Genomic DNA, 17,205 nt, shown 5'->3' with positions numbered 1-17,205 from the left:
TGGCCGGCTGTCGCGCGCGAGGGAGAGGAGAGAGAGAGACCCGCGGGGGAGAGAGAGAGAGAGAGAGAGGAGAGGCCAGAGAGAGAGAGAGAGAGAGAGAGAGAGAGAGAAAACCCAGGTTTTTTTATTAAAGATCTCTTCACTAAATCATTGTCGGATTGTGCCACTGGATTTTTTTTGACCATATCTCTCTCGTTACAACTCCTATTCGAGCCCACTACGTGTCTATGAACTCGTCTCAGTACGACCTATCCAAAAATAGGACATATGCACGTTGTACTCTTTTTCCTTCGCTTAGATTTTCCCACTGGGTTTTTCCAAGCAAGGTTTTAATGAGGCAACGGGTCGGGGTGTTACAATATGAAATCCTGCTTTGTTGTAAAAGTCTTGGTGTGGAGCCCACTAACTATTCATTACTATTCATTTGGAGACTTTGGTAGAGTTTGTCTGTCACGGGTGAATAGTGAATAGTGATTATTTCAGCCTATAAATAAGACCACCATCAGAGAAAGAAAATATAAGAAAAGAAGAAAAAGAAAAGAGAGAAGAGAAAGCAGAGAGAAATTCTCCTAGAGAGAAAATTCAGTGAGCCACATATGTTGTAAACACTAAAGTTGTAGCCATATCATTTTATAGTGAAAGGTTACTGCTGCTGCTCTCCGAGGACGTAGGCATAGCCGAACCTCGTTAAAAGCTGTGTCTCATCTATTTTACGTGCAGCTCAATATCCGCATATATTCCAGGTTATTTTATAACACGTTATCAGCACGAAAGTCTCTCCTTTTATTTCTGAAATTTTTCCAACTCAACACTATGTGGTTCCTTTTTGTGTTCTCACAATTTCTCTGTTGTTTAATCCATGCTTGTTTAATTCACTTCTTTGTAACGTAATTTCTATGTTGTTTAATCAGTCCTGTTATTTTATGGTGGTGTAATTTTTTACCCATCGCGTTGTAATACAAACTCATAATTAATCAAGCCCACCAAGTCAAGGAATCAAGTGAAATGTTTCCTGAGAACCCCAAAGAAAACCAATAGAGGTTAAGATAAAATAATTGCCAATTTCTATTTTGACAAAAAAAAAGTCTCTTGACAAAAAATCTCTTGAGAAAAAATCTCTTGACAAAAAACTAAAAGAAAGAAAGTCTCTTGACAAAAAATCTCCCAGCCAACAAATTCTTCATATGGAAGAAATACTTGGGAATGGAAGGTATAGTGCTACCACCCTTCTCTTTCTTTTTCTTTTTCTCACTCACACAAACACATATATTCTATTGTTCCAAACAACCAATGCTTTAATAATAAGAATGAAATAGGGAGCACGGAAGGGTGTATGAGTGAGAGTATAAGTAAAGAAAGAGCTGAAGCTAGGAAGAATGATGCAGAACTACCACTCTTCAATTTGAAAAGAGTTTTAGCTGCAACAAACAACTTCAATGTAGCGAATAAACTGGGAGAGGGAGGATTTGGCCCTGTTTTATAAGGTGACACTTTCTAAACTGTTTGATAAAATACTAATGTACAGTTTATCTAATATATGCTAACTTGGACAGGCCAAAGACATAACAGATTTAGGTTCCTTAAAGGAGGCAGCAAAAGTATTCATTCCAGGTACATTGTAGCATGATTGCTGTTTTCTCAGCCTTCCTAATTCTAAAAACCAAAAACTTCAATATATAACTTTAATTTTCTGTAAGTGTTGATTTAGATTTACATTCCCTTTGTCCTGACAACTCAATTGAACATCTCAATCAAAAGTCACCCTAAACAATCAAAATCACAAAACCACTCTCTCACTCAGGATTGAATCGTTGCACAGACAATGATCTACATAAGCCTGCGGCAATCCTAATATCTAGGATATTATGTTCAATTATAATTTTAAAGGACAAACCATATACATTCAAGCAAGAACTCTACAGCATGCCTGCTGAACCAGGCCATACAATTTTCAGAACTTATGTACCAAGCATATTGAACTGAGAAAGTAGATCATATGTTTCCCCAGACACCATGTGCTGGAGAGTCAATTTAGATAAATGGGTTTTAAAACATGAATTATTTCAAGAAGATAAAAGGAAACCTTTTTTTCTAGTTGAACATAGGTAATTTAGGATAGAATTTAAGAACCTGTGACATATACAGAAAAGCTTCACAGTCAAAAACTATATTTTTCATATACAGAAACCAAAGTTTAAGCCACATAGCTATGTCTCAGAGCATACGGTGAAGAACCAACAGCTCTCCCATTTTATTTCTGTAGTTCTCCAACCAGCTAGTTGAAATCCAACCAGACACCTCTCAGCCATAAACAACAGTTAGTTACATCCCAAGGAAAAAGAGGATCTTCTCCGGTGCACACTTCATAATATTTGGATTTTGTATTTTCTAGAACAAACCTTCTGAAATAGAAATCCAAATTTCTCACTAAAATTAATTTCTAGGGAATAAAAAGAAAAAACCAAAGTCAAAACTATGGATGATAATCACTACGCCTTAATTGTCTAAAACATTGATGCTGCAAATCATCAAACTATCCATAAACAACAGTCTAAACAATGAGCTCCAAAGACTCAGTAACATAGATGAAAGAGTTGCGCTGCAAATTTAGCATGCATCAGAACCTATATAATTTTGGAATGGACCCCAACAGAAATCACAATCTCTGTTACATTTCCTTTTCTCATACCAACAAATGGAAACATGAAAATATGAGGATATGAAGCGAAGACTGGTTTGTTTTCAAATTCATTCAGAGGGCAATGACATCTTAATTGTGAGCGAAGACAGTTCCTACAACTCTGTCCTTGTGTATCATAAAGTTCTAATTCATCAAAATTATCTATCAACCTCAGCATGACGCGAGACAACGGTCTGCTTATATACCAAAAAACAAATAGACACACAAACATATATATATATATATATATATATATATCACAACTAAACCTGATTAATCTTCACTTCTTTTTTCCTTGTGTTTTATCATTAATTTTTTTCTCCATATTTCGAATACAACAACCAACAGCAGATAAAAAAAGAAAATTTTTTCAATAAAAAAAAGCATGCTTAGTCTTTGCTTTCAAGTGTTTTATCAGCAACCAAAACAGAAATTGAGAATGATTTCTATTTCTAAGATTTCTCCAAGAGAGCAAAGTCATTGAATCAACAATTGATTAAAAAAAATTAATAATAAGAATGATGGAAATACCTGAGCTAATTTGTGAGATTCAATTCCCTTCCTGATAGAACCCAATATGTTGTGAAATATAAATACCTCAGCTCCTCTTATATAGCATTAGGGATTACCCAAGAACCTGAAATCAAATTAACCAAATAAATGAACCCAAATTCGTAAAAAATAAATAAAAAATACCTTAAAGATATGTTGTGAAATATAAATACCTCAGCTCCTCTTATATAGCATTAGGGATTACTCAAGAACCTGAAATCAAAGTAACCAAATAAATGAACCCAAATTCATAAAAAATAAATAAATAAAGTATTAGGGATTACCCAAGAACCTGAAATCAAAGTAACCAAATAAATGAACCCAAATTCGTAAAAAATAAATAAAAAATACCCTAAAGATAGAACATGGCTCACACCCACGCTCTACAAAGAACGAAAAATCTCCCAGCCAACAATCAAATTCATGAAATGAAGACCAAAAGATCTGTTAAAAAGTTGACGGGATGCATACCTGAAGACAAAGGATGCAAAAATTCGAAAGCAAGAAAGATGGAAGTCTGAGTGGAAGGCTGTAGAAAGGATGAGAAATTTCCCGACCACAAATCTGTGAGACGAAGAGTAAAAGTGCGGCTGGATTTGCAGCGCACCTCCCAAACAAAAATCGACAGCTCCCCACGCATGTCTAACAATGAATGCAGATCTTCCATTGCTGCCCCCCAACCAGCTGGTTCGAAACGAACTGGAAATGGGGGCTTTTGTGAGCGGACGAAACCTTCTCAACGAAGGAGAAGGGGCAAAAACGGGAACAGAAGAAGCTGTTTAGTTGAGGGCAGTTTCGTCAATTTACTGTTATGAAGAAAAAACAAAACGAAAACAACAATAAAATGAGGGGCATTTCCGTCATTATACTGTGCTTAGCTACAGTGTTTAGTTGCATTGGGTTTTAGTATATATAGAACTAGCAAAGGTGCCCGCGCGATGCTGCGGGTTTTAAAACCATATGAATCGTATACAAAATCGTGAAAAAATATATGAAAGATGGTACCATTTATATAGACATGGAGATCTTAATAGTGGCATCATGCTTTATTTGGCAAGTTTATATTACTAAAAATAGACTAATAACATGTTTTATATGCTACTTGTCATGTAAAAATATTGACCATATTTTAATAAACTAAGCAGCAATCAAAACATCAAAATAGCATCAAAATATTAGCAGTTTTAGAATGTTCATTGTTTAAAAGAATTTGGACCGGTCTTTATATATATATGCTATTGGGTGGTGGAAGGGGATTTTCTGCCTTGATGTCTGTTGGAATGGGATCTTTCTCTTGATGCCTTTCCTATAGAGGTGGCTTCTGTTCTTTCTTGTCCTTCGCAGGGTTTTAACTATGTTGGTACAAATCTGAAAAATGGCAAGTGTTAGTGTAGATAAATGGAAAAATGTGAGCGAATACCAACTATCATCACAAAATTAAGTTAAAAAATCCAATAGGACAAACAACAGTTTAGGTACATCAACCATTCTATTAATCTGAGGGGCAAAAGTATAACTCCCGTCTATTTAATCAATTGATAACAAACTTAGAACAATTGTGACAATTTAGTAAATAGGTATGAGAGAATTAAGCCAAAACACCCTAGCTTTAATAGCATCAAATCAATGGGTGTTTATTATGTTGCTACAAATTTGGAAACTGGTAAGTGTTAGTGGACACAAATGGGAAAATTTAGTGAAGACAGTGGCTATTGTTACAGAATTAAGGCCAAGAAATCAACTGCACAAACCACAATTTAAATACGCCAAGCATTCTACGAACGTGGTGGACAAAAGTATAATCTGTCATTGCCACAAATTATTAAATATCTATAACCTAATGAAACCAAAAGACCCCGACTTTAATAGAATCAAACCAAATACCCATAACAGAATCAACCCATGTGCAAGTTTGTTGTACAAAAGAATAGATTATCTATAGACACCTATGGTCAAAACTGATACATGTATTGTCATTTATAGGCTATGCTAATCTAAAGGAGAAGCTATAAAAGCAGAAATAACCTATAAACACCTAAAGGTTATAGAACCCTATTCAACTTACTGATAGCATCAAGGGAAGCCAAGAGGACCTGTCCGGGAACCATGGCAAAGAATGCATTCCCTGCTTGGGATTCAACCAAAAGTCCTATCACTGATTAAATCGTAATTTCAACCCCATCAAGCATAGATTTGCTAAGCTTTGATGCCATCTTTGACAACTACTCTCACTGAATTAGCAAAATAAAGTTGAAAGAACTGATAAGAAAAAATAAATTTTGATGTGTTATAACCATAAAAAACTTAAAAGATATTCAGAGTCTTCAGGGGGAACCTTTCAAATTGATTCAATATGAAATCTAACATAAAAAATCATAAAATAAACCTAACCTCCAACATAAAATACCTATTTCATATGAGATTTCCTTAACTGTTTCTGCTTCATGTCACCTATATACCAAAGAAAAGATATCAAGAGAAATATCATTTTAAGCACAACTATGAAGGAAGAAACACATTCATTGTCCACATCTCAATTCATTATAAGGTATAAAAATAAATCATAACTAATCCTAAAATTAAGGATTTAAAGTAACAAATTTACAATAAAGATTTTAAAAAAAAGTTAAAACTTAAAATGGAACCAAGTGAAAGCAGAGAAAACTACCAAAGGCTAAGGTGGAGCATAAAGCATTTAAGTTTTTGAGAGGAATGTGCAAAGAAATAGGGTGTAGAAGAAGGTGTGGATATGCTGATATGTTTTCATAATACTCCCAAAGAAAAAATTAGCCAAAATACAGACGTAAAAAAGAATCTTAATCAATTCTAGATAATAGAGGTAGTGTTCTTAAAAAGAGAGAAGAATTAAAATTCAGAATTAGAATTCAGATAATGGAGGCAGTGTTCAAACTTTGAACATCTCTACAAAAAAAAGGTTTGCAATTTCGCAAACACATGTGAGAGCCCAAAATTCATCGAAATGAAACACTAAAGCCAAGAGGAGCCTTTATTCAGCAAAGTGGAGGCTTCAATTTTGAAGAAAAAGAAAACAGAAAGAAAGAAAAGAAAACATACGTCTCCAAATCAGCCGGTCATTTGGAGGGGATGCCTCTGGCGCAGCCTCCTTCACATTTGCCACCAAAGCCAAACATCAAATACAAAATACGATTCAAATGATCGAAACAAAATTAGAAAAAAGCAAAATAAATGTGATAAAAGAGTGGGTCAAAGGCGGAGACCTTTGGCAACAAATTGGATTAAGCCAGGAGGAGAGTTGAGGAGGAACCACTTCCCCATCGCAAAACAACATTAAATACATTAGACACTGACAAATAATCAAAATGGGTACAAATTTATTAATTAGAAAAAATAGAGTATAAACGGCAGAGAGAGCAAACCTCATTAATGGCAAGCACTTGGCCATTGCTCTTCTTGACCTTCTTCAGCCTCCTCAGGAAATACCTAATCCAAACAAATCAATCAATAATATTAAGTTTAACCCAAAATTCACCAATGAACATTTGGGATCACAAAAGCCAAGCTAAGGCTAAGCATTATACCAGAACTTGGACTTGGCGCAAACCTCATTGGTGGCCCAGAGCTTCATTCAGAAAATTTCGGGGTGCTCATCAGATGCTGTAGGGAGCTTACTCCCAACAACCTGGTACTGGTGGAACTGCAACACAAAAAAGACATTGTTAATTGCAGCTTTACCATTTGACACGCCCTAAGGGAAATATATCACACAAAAACAAATACCGAATTAAATGGAACCTAAGAAACTGTGAAGATAATTTCTAGATATTTATTTACCAAATTTCATACAACAATCTTCCACTTAAACTGACTGTTTACAACAATAATAAGAATTTGTATGCATATTACATATGCAATGTTTGGCTAATCCACTTCACCAGTAGCCATATATTTAACTAAATAAACTATGTCTAAAACCAAATGGGTATTCTTCAAGAACAAAACCAACCTTCTTGAAGCATACCCATCTAAGTTATAATATGCAGTGGAAAAGAGAATAAAAAGAACCCCCTAGCATCCCAGTACCCTAACATGGAAAAAAAAGTGCATATTTAGAATTCAATAACAAAAATTGTCTCATTAAATTAAACAGATAAAAAACAGTGAATTTAAGGCTGAGATGTAATCGACTTATTGAAAAAAAAAAAATTTGAGGATGAGAGAAGGATTGACAAACCTCTTTGCTAGTCCAAATGCAGAACCCTACTTCATTTTTTCTTGTAGCACCTTCAAAGTCAGTCAACATTCTGTGTTGTTCTACAAAAGATATTTACAAACACAGAACGTCATCAAAAACCTTTATTGTAAATTTCTTCAACACAAAAAATCCAGAACCAAAATATTTGACGAAATTCTATTAAAAGAAAAAAAAACTGAAATTAAAGAGAGGGAGAGATAACATTGTATACCGTAACTTCTGTACACATACACTGGCTCTGTCCCACAACATCCGCAAGGGCAATGGCAAGCCTTTATTCACGCACGAACAGTCCCCTGCCATTACCAATTCAAAAGCATGATCAATCCCACCACAGGGGAGAAATACAATCAAAATTAATAAAAGGGAAAGAAATTGAAATACAGTGGAGGCGATTAAAAGATGCAAACCTTGTTTCTATTTCAAAGTCCACGAATAGATGTAGTTGCACCATTTTGTTATAGTCCTGCACGCACACAGTCATCAGCTTCACCCAAGCAACTCTGCGTGCCAATTCAAATCCACCATGAACCAATCCATAAGCTCAAACATAGAACCCAATCATATGATAAACCACAAACAAAAGGCTTAATTTTGGTCCAAAAGGAAAATTCAAGGGTATGGTTCTTACCTGAAATGCTTTGGTGAGGTTGCAAAATCACCTTTTTCCTCATGCTCAAACCCTTCAACAACCAAAAAACAACGAAAGGAAATTTTCATTGTAATTCCAAGCATAGAAAATAAACTATGCAAGCAATAAAATCCTAGAAAGACAGTGCCTAAACAAATTATACTAATATAATCAATAACAATTTTCCATTTTTTCCTGTAAAGTAAAAAACGGAGAACTTCAAAAACTCATCTGAGAGTTCTCATTTATAATCTCGACCCTCAATTAATCAAATATATATATGCAGAGTCATCCTGAACAAATCGTGTTGCCCATCAAATCATCTGAGAATGAAACAAAAACCCTAACCCTAGAAAATTGATGTTTGTTGAACATGGCTTTCTGCTTATGTTTTATTTTACAACAAACAAAAGAAAACCATGTCCAAGATATTGTAATCACCAACATGCTCAGATATTGTAATCATCTAATCCTATCAATCCAACAACAAATTAACAACCCATTACAGCAGCACGATCATTACAAATTGTTGAAATTGGCATGCTTACTTTCCCACAACAACAATATTGACTACAACAGATCATCACAGCAGCATAATCAATTTGGTCAAGGAATCAAAGGATTCGACAGTATGCTCATAAACCCATCAGCAAATCATTAATCCGTTAAACTGGTAGATCGTAAAAAATAAATAAATAAAGCATTAGGGATTACCCAAGAACCTGAAATCAAAATAACCAAATAAATGAACCCAAATTCGTAAAAAATAAATAAAAAATACCCTAAAGATAGAACATGGCTCACACCCACGCTCTACAAAGGACGAAAAATCTCCCAGCCAACAATCAAATTCATGAAATGAAGACCAAAAGATCTATTAAAAAGTTGACGGGATGCATACCTGAAGACAAAGGATGCAAAAATTCGCAAGCAAGAAAGATGGAAGTCTGAGTCGAAGGCTGTAGAAAGGATGAGAAATCTCCCGACCACAAATCTGTGAGACGAAGTCTAAAAGTGCGGCTGGATTTGCAGCGCACCTCCCAAACAAAAATCGACGGCCCCCCACGCATGTCTAACAATGAATGCAGATCTTCCATGGCTGCCCCCCAACCAGCTGGTTCGAAACGGACTAAAAATGGGGACTTCTCTGAGCGGACGAAACCCTCTCAACGAAGGGGAAGGGGCAAAAACGGAAACAGAAGAAGCTGTTTAGTTGAGGGCAGTTTCGTCAATTTACTGTTATGAAGAAAAAACAAAACGAAAACAACAGCAAAATGAGGGGTATTTCTGTCATTATACTGTGCTTAGCTACAGTGTTTAGTTGCATTGGGTTTTAGTATATATAGAATTTCCCACCGACAGCTTGGTGATGGGGTCTTTCTTCTCCTACCAGCTTTCGTGAAACCTTCAAGCATTGCACGGTCTTTTTCGTTTAACTTGATCATAATGGAGCCAGGGGAAAAATATTGCAAGTTTTGAGCTCCAAGTTGAGATTCTTGCACTCATGTACGTACTAATTGTTAACTAGTTGAGAATGAAAGAAATGAAGTGATTATTTGCTGATATATAATTGATCAAATTAATTTTCATTCACATGAAGCAACGTACACCACTACATGAGGACTAAAAAAGTGGCATCATTAAAACCTTGACCATAAAAAACCCCAGCAAGAGGAAAATTCGACCAAACAAAAAGGGTACCGCAACACCTCCATTGGATTTCAAAAAAGTATGTACCTGTTATAAATCTATCTGAAATTGGAGAGGAAATTGAGAGAGAATTTAGATGGAGAGAGAGAGAAGTTTTTCTCTTCTTATGTGTCTTCTGATTGTGTGTTCTTACAAGTAGGGGAAGCCCTATTTATAGGCATTTTGGGGACTCCACTTTTACAACACTCCCCCTTAGAGACCACAAATGATACAGAATATGTCTCATTAAAAACCTAGCCAGTAAAAACCCAGTGGGACAAAAACTAGTCAAAGGAAAAAAGAGTACATAATCATGTGTAACATAAAATTCTATGTATATTGACGCGCGTGCGACACTGCCTCGTTAAAACCTTGCCAGGAAAAACCCAGTGGGATAAAAACCTGGACGAAGGAAAAAGAGTACGGTGTTTGAAGATCTTTATTGATGGTGTGCTCCCCCCTGATGCTTGGCAAAATATCTTTAAGTCATACTGTTGATCAGCTTTCTGAATATCGTAGTTGACACTGCTTCTGTGAGTCAATCTTGAGCGACACTGCCTCGTTAAAACCTTACCAGGAAAAACCCAGTGGGATAAAAAAAAACCTGGATGAAGGAAAAAAGAGTACAGTGTATGAAGGTCTTTATTAAAACCATGCTCCCCCTGATGAATATCTCCCCCTGAAAAATTTAGGACTAGCTTTTGTCCAGTAAGCGACCATAAAAATTTTCATAGTATACCCTAAACCCTTGAGCGACACTGCCTCGTTAAAACCTTACCAGGAAAAACCCAATGGGATAAAAACCTGGATGAAGGAAAAAGAGTACAGTGTGGAGCTGAGCTCTATCTGGTCTAGTATACTTCCGGAAAAATATTTAAGGGCCAACGGATAAGACTCTCTTAGTATAAGCAAGAATCTCGTTGGTATAATGCTCGATCGAGACAAATATTTCGTGAATTCTGCAGAAGCTTTAATGTGTTGCAATCACATTATAATCAATGTACTCACTGAGGTAATTTATGCATATTAATATTGAGTACAAATTTTGTGCTTCAAGCACATGTCCTTTAGGGACTTGCTTTATGCAATGTCAATCCTCTCAACGGATTTTGTCTAAAAAGGGATTAAACTTTATGACACATTATATAGCTTTAACCCAGCTATTTATACATCTTTAGGGAATCGCTTCTGGCGATATGCTCTGTGCATTTAATAACCCTTAAAGATAATATGTTGGTCTCCGTAATTGTGTAATAAGGGGGGGCACAATTGAATCTGTAAATATGGAGAAAACCCAACATTCCTTGTTTCTGCCAGAAACAGTGTGTCATACAAAGTAGGTATATTCCCTTTTATTCCGAACACCCAAGTATAAATTTCAGTATTAACATCTTTTGGGGTTCGTACTGTGGGTTTGTTCATTCACGTTCATTCTCATCTATAATGGAATTACCTCGTTCCATTTTGGCCAATGATATTGTCGACATTTAATAATTGAACGTGGTTCCAATCAACACAGCCCATTGATGATTTGAGTAGCTACTCCAAAACCAAAAATTGTCATTCATCAATTCATAATCTCACAATTCTCATGTGCATGCGCATGCATCAATTATAAGCATTCTTTTGCTTTTGGGTACCCAAGCCACTTCATGGGGCTTTTATTATGTGAGAATGTGGATTATAACCTCCAATGGAGCGTTATTTTACAGTAGGGCGTGGATAATCTCTATTTAGAGAGTTGGAACATTTAGAACCCATATATCTGTCATGCTGCAGACATGCCACAGATTAATACATATATGTCAATTAATTTCTGGGACTTTAACCCATATTATGGGACTTTAACCCATATAATTTGCTACGCATTAGGCGTGCATAATATCAATATTGACATGTCAAAGGATTGTCCTTTCGGGACTTCAATCCACATTATTTGCTACGCAACAGGCGTGCATCATATTGATCACTGCTATACCCATATTCTGTTCTTATGGGGCTTTAATATGTGCAGTGTATTATCAATGTATCCAACTTACAATCTGTAAAATTTGCATTAATAATTCATGGATACATACAAGCCATTCTTTTGGAATGGGCTTATCTTCCCATTTGGTTACCTTTCAAGATAAAATATCAAATAAGTATATAAGCATAAAATAACACAAGTATTGCTTACATCCTTAGGTGGGAGAAACTTTTCTCAAGTATCATTCAAGCTCGTATCGGTCCAATAACGCTTGATGATCTAGTTATATCCTGCAAGAGCAAAAAGTCACAATTCTTCTCTCTGTCAAAAATAAATAAATAACCCTTAGAGTTAGGATCACCGTATGGATTCTTTCTTCGGATGTTCGTTCTAAAGAAATAGAATCCCTTATGAACAGAGAGTTATAAAAAGAAAGAAAAGATACAAAGATTGTGATATTGATTGCAAAGTAAGGTAAGCAATCAAGGAAGGAAGCTGGTGGGAGCAAACAACAAGCTCTCATTTCTCCTAGTCTAGAAGTACCTTAGGAGATTAGAGCATAAGGTCGCCTTCACAGTTCCCGGATGTGGCGGAAACGTGATCAGGGATAGTCTCGCTTCCTGAATGGATGATCAGAGATAGTCTTGCTTCTCGGGCATATTAAGTGCTCACTGATAAGAAAAATAAGTAGATATCGCATCATTAGGTATGGAGTAAACTGGATGTCTTCTGCAAAGAAAATTTCGTTAGTAACACATTTATACACAAATACAATGAATAGGTAGAACCGGTGAATTTCAAATTAACCATAAGAAAATTGCGAGATTCTCGGGGTACTTTTGAAAAAGTAGCTCCGTGAAATCCGTAAAGCAAGATCGGCTTTTGATGAAAATAATACTTGAAAACGCCGAAAGTGCCGACATTCATTATCAGAGGCCACGTGAAGTTTTGGACTATGGGAAAGAAAAAGATAATATGGGGATCTGAGATAATATTGGGATCCTGGAAACTGTAACCATATTTCCTCCTATAGATATGGCCTTTTGCAAAACTTGATTGGAGCAACTGCATTTCAACTTGCTCCTTTCCTGTTATAATAATTACGCACATTCTTAAAATTTGCACCTGTGGTTTTTACGTCTTTTCAAAATGACGGTTTGGAACCTTGTGCCTTATAGGTTCAAATAACCACATCGACTCTCCCAAATTTCATATTTCAACGTATGGGAGCCCGGAACTTTTGGCCTGGGCTAAACACAAACTCAGAATTTATTTGCCCTTTTCAAAATGGACATGAAATATGAATTGAGTAAAAGCCACGCTAATATCTCATATATTTGGGTTCATGAGCTCCCGGCCCAGATATAACAAAATATGTGGGGAGCCTCAATTCATCATTCTCTTATGCCAAAGAGATATGTGGCGTACCACAATTTGCAACAATACCTCAAGGGTTGTCCATTTAATTATTGGAACTTCAGGTTCTCAACACTGTTAGATTTTGAACTTCAGGCCAAAATCACATATTCTCATGGTATGGACATTCAATCCCCTTAGATTTTGAACTTCGGGCCAAAATCACATATTCTCATGGTATGGACATTTTTACAATTTTCTGTACATATTTCTGGACTTCAAGCCCTTACATAATTGTCCATATTTTGAGGAACTTCTGGCATCTCATTTAATTGCTCATCCATGAGTTTAAGGAACTGCAGGTTCCTTTTTGAATGGTGATAATTTACCCAAAATGGTAAATATTTTATGCGTACATCACTATTCATGTATACGACACTATTCATGTGTACAGTACATTTGCCAGTACAGTTATCATCCATGTGTACGGCATTATGAACCAATACGGTACTGTTACATCATTAAGGAACCCCAGGTCCTTATTTACATGTCAGGGATCAAGGACCCTCAAGTCCGATCACATGTTTACAAATATAGTACCGGAGAGACTGCCAGCTCTCATATTAACATCATCATCAAGGATCTTCAAGTCTTGATGTAATTGTATGATAAGGATCAAGGATCTTCTGGTCCTGATCTGCATACTGTAAAAACTCATCATACAGCACATTTAATCCATATAATAAATTGCTGGTAAATAAATTACTGGTATGGACGATAAACCCGCACCATACATTTAAATAAAAGTAAAGGCGTGGACGATAAACCCGCACCACCCTTTTAAATAAATGTAAATGTGCGGTAAATTAATTCATAAATTAAATTGCTTGCTGTATGGACGTTAATCCCGCACCATACTTTAAATAAAATTAAATGTGCGGTAAATTAAATTGTGCTTGTATGGGCACTAATTCTGCTCCATACATTTAAATTAAATTAAAGGCGTGGACGATAAACCCGCACCACCCTTTTAAATAAATACTTTTGTATGGGTAATAAACCTACACCATACAGTAAATAAAATAAATATGGGGTTAAAAACCACCACCGAATAAAATAAGAAAAATGTTAGTATTAGTAACGGTCTCCCACTGATAATATGTTTAGTATTACCAAGGGTCCATTTTTGTTAATGGTTAGTAAAAGAAAAGCAGATAAATATAATAGGAAATAATAGGGAAGATAAGGGAGCAGAGATCTTATCGCTTATTCTTTCGCTTATGCCCTTGCTGAGTGATCCCTTTTTTTTTTTCTTTTTTTTTAAATTTAATTTAATTTAATTTAATTATTATTTCGGTGGGTTTTCACATGTGCAGCAGGATATGTGGGTGGAGCTGTAATCATGCGCACTCGACAACATGTGCTGTTCTTTTTCTTTATCGGTGTGTGGACTCACTTTTTCTTTATGAGCTGTAATCATGCCCATACCCTGAATAAACATATCCCATGAGATCGACGAGCAAGTGGATGCTCAATTCACGTAGCACCAAGTACTCGAACTGCACGTAGCACGTCTTCCCCAAGGGCAGTGCCTAACTCTCCTCGTCCGTCGGATAACCAACCGGTCTCGGCCGCCGCCAAGTGGATGTCCACTTCAACTTCCTCCGCTTTGTGCTCATTGCACGGCTCCGTTCCAGTACCTCGAGGGCCTCCGCGTGCGGCTCAAGACCGCGTCGTCGTCGGCTGCAAGGTTTGTGGACCACGTCCTCGGCACCCTTCACCGTCAGGCACGTGCCCACCGGGATCACGCCGCGCGGTGTCGACGTGGTAACGTGACCATCCTTGAACCTGTCAGTGGTGCTGCGATCAACAAGGACCAGCTCCGTTAAACTTGCTCTGCACCTCCTCGGCGTCGCACAAGTTACCCACAAGAAGCTTCAAGGCAAGGTGGCAATCGTCACCGGCGGCGCCAGCGGCATCGGCGAAGTGACTGACGAGGAGCAAGTCAGGGGCTTGGTGGAATCGACGGTCAGGATCTACGGCCGCCTCGTGAACTCGGGATTGTACCGCCTATGGGGTTTCTGCTCAACAAGGCCCGGCTCATCATGCCGAGTCGGCCGAAGTCTCAGGGCAGCTCCCCTGAAATTTTGTTGTTTCGGAGGTCGAGGTGCATGAGGCTGGAGAGGTTGGTCGGAGAAGTTGAGGACTGTGAGCCGGTGTAGCCGGCCGATACCTGCCGGAAACTGGTCTGATATTTTGTTTCCATGGCCAGACATCTTCGAAGCTTAGGTTCACTTCTTCAACCGGTTTATGCCTTCTATTATCAATAAGATTATATAATATTATAGATATAATAATGTGATAAACAATTAGGATAAAGAAAAGTATGAGAACTTATCTGCCGTAGCCCTTTTCTCTGCTTTGGATTGCTGGATGCAGACCCTCTTTGTTTTTTTGTTTTTTGTTTTTTTTTCAGGGTTTAGGTTTATGGTGTTTTGATAATTCTGATCTGAAATGAGAGCTCTTTTATTTTTCTTATGTTAAGGCTCAGGCCAGTTGGTGGGGAAGATGATCGGTGTGAGAGAGAAGCTGTTGCGTAGGTAATTTGTTACCGCTTTTATGTCTCCAGTGAAGAGTGATTGGTTTCACAAATCTGGATCTGTGATAAACAAACCCATGGGTGGTTGCTTGCTTGTTTTATTGTGATCTACATGCTACAAAACAAAGCAGAGATCGGTTGTTAAGGTTTGAGGCTTGGCAGAGAAAGAGAGAGAGATCGTTGAGGCTCTGAATTTGGAGATAGAGAAATCGTGCTGATAACGTGTTATAAATCTATCTGAAATTGGAGAGGAAAGTGAGAGAGAATTTAGATGGAGAGAGAGAGAAGTTTTTCTCTTCTTATGTGTCTTCTGATTGTGTGTTCTTACAAGTAGGGGAAGCCCTATTTATAGGCATTTTGGGGACTCCACTTTTACAACAGTACCCCTTTTTTCAGCCGCATTTTTATTTATCAACACAACAATTACCCATTTCGACTCCCCCTCTCTCTTCCCTTTATGTTAGCTACTATGTACTATTATCTACGTACAAAAAGTTACATAAGAACACCTCTTGTTGAGCCAAATGGGAAAACTTTTTCTTTTTTTCTTTTTTTCAATCAAACAAGCAGGTAAGCACATAAAGAAAATGCAAGAAAAAATAAAAGCAAATGCAACCATTGGCACAGTAGAGCAGTAAGATTAATGCAAATTTAGAGTTCAATATAAACTAAAATAATAACCTTGTTTTTTTGTTTTGTTTTTGGATCATATGCAGCAGTACTTTATTATAACATGATCCTGGCAAAGAGTTTAGAATTTGTGTTTGCTCCTCCACTCACCTCAAAGGACACATCATCGACTTTGTTTTCCATGACCCCGCCTCCAGTTGTTACCAGCTCAACGAAGACGCGTCCAGCCTCATTTCGTATGTCGCCTCTAGTCGCATCTCCATTGGTCCCGTTGTCATTGTTGGGGCCATTTTTCTCATCCGAGCCATTTTGGTAGCGGAGTGCGAGGTGGAGCTTGAGTGACTCTAGTGGTAAGAATAACATTTTTCATTCCACTTGACCTTCTCCACCAGCCTCTTCATCTCATATTTCATTTCCAAGATGTCCTCACAGTGGTCCGCGCTAAACGCCATCACGGTGGGTCGGTAATTATCAGATGAGAAATGCTAGTAATCTTTTCTCTAACCTTCTCCTTTGGACCTTCTCTCTGTTTTTTGCTTGACATGTGTCATTCTCCTTCCACTTAAAACAATGTCATTAATATATTATACAAGTTAACTTTTGCTTTCCAAATTTACCCTTATTAAATGTATTCAATTTATCCAAAACAATTTCACTACTTTCTTACCATCTTTTTTTTTTTAAACGTCAATTATTTTTTTAAAGAAAATGTTAATTCAAAAAAGAGGAAATGTCTGTTTTTTTTAACACAAAGGACTTTTTTTTTCCTTGTGTTAAAAAAAATTTAAAAAAAAAAAACCCCAGATATTTCCTCTTAAAAGCAAATATTTTTTTTAAAAAAAAATTATTGACTTTAGAAAAAATT

At 36.8% G+C, this 17,205-nt stretch overlaps 1 long non-coding RNA gene across 11 annotated transcripts; it reads right to left on the bottom strand.

Moving 5' to 3' along the window:
* On the bottom strand, window positions 1,973-9,286 carry LOC109948847. Of its 11 annotated transcripts, none has more exons than XR_002271296.1 (15): window positions 8,999-9,285; window positions 8,098-8,149; window positions 7,877-7,969; window positions 7,678-7,762; window positions 7,446-7,525; window positions 6,793-6,908; window positions 6,631-6,694; window positions 6,472-6,520; window positions 6,308-6,356; window positions 5,624-5,683; window positions 5,298-5,463; window positions 3,704-4,600; window positions 3,406-3,445; window positions 3,212-3,317; window positions 1,973-2,402 (listed from the first exon to the last, which is right to left on the bottom strand). It is a non-coding gene; the product is annotated as an uncharacterized LOC109948847 (long non-coding RNA). The 11 variants fall into 11 exon arrangements; XR_002271298.1 differs by having other exon boundaries at window positions 5,298-5,357; XR_002271295.1 differs by having other exon boundaries at window positions 5,640-5,683.

Source organism: Prunus persica, chromosome G4, assembly GCF_000346465.2.
Source record: "Prunus persica cultivar Lovell chromosome G4, Prunus_persica_NCBIv2, whole genome shotgun sequence".
In the NCBI taxonomy this organism is placed as follows: domain Eukaryota; kingdom Viridiplantae; phylum Streptophyta; class Magnoliopsida; order Rosales; family Rosaceae; genus Prunus; species Prunus persica.
Note: the sequence above shows the minus strand (reverse complement) of the source record. Positions and strands in the feature narration are given on the sequence as shown.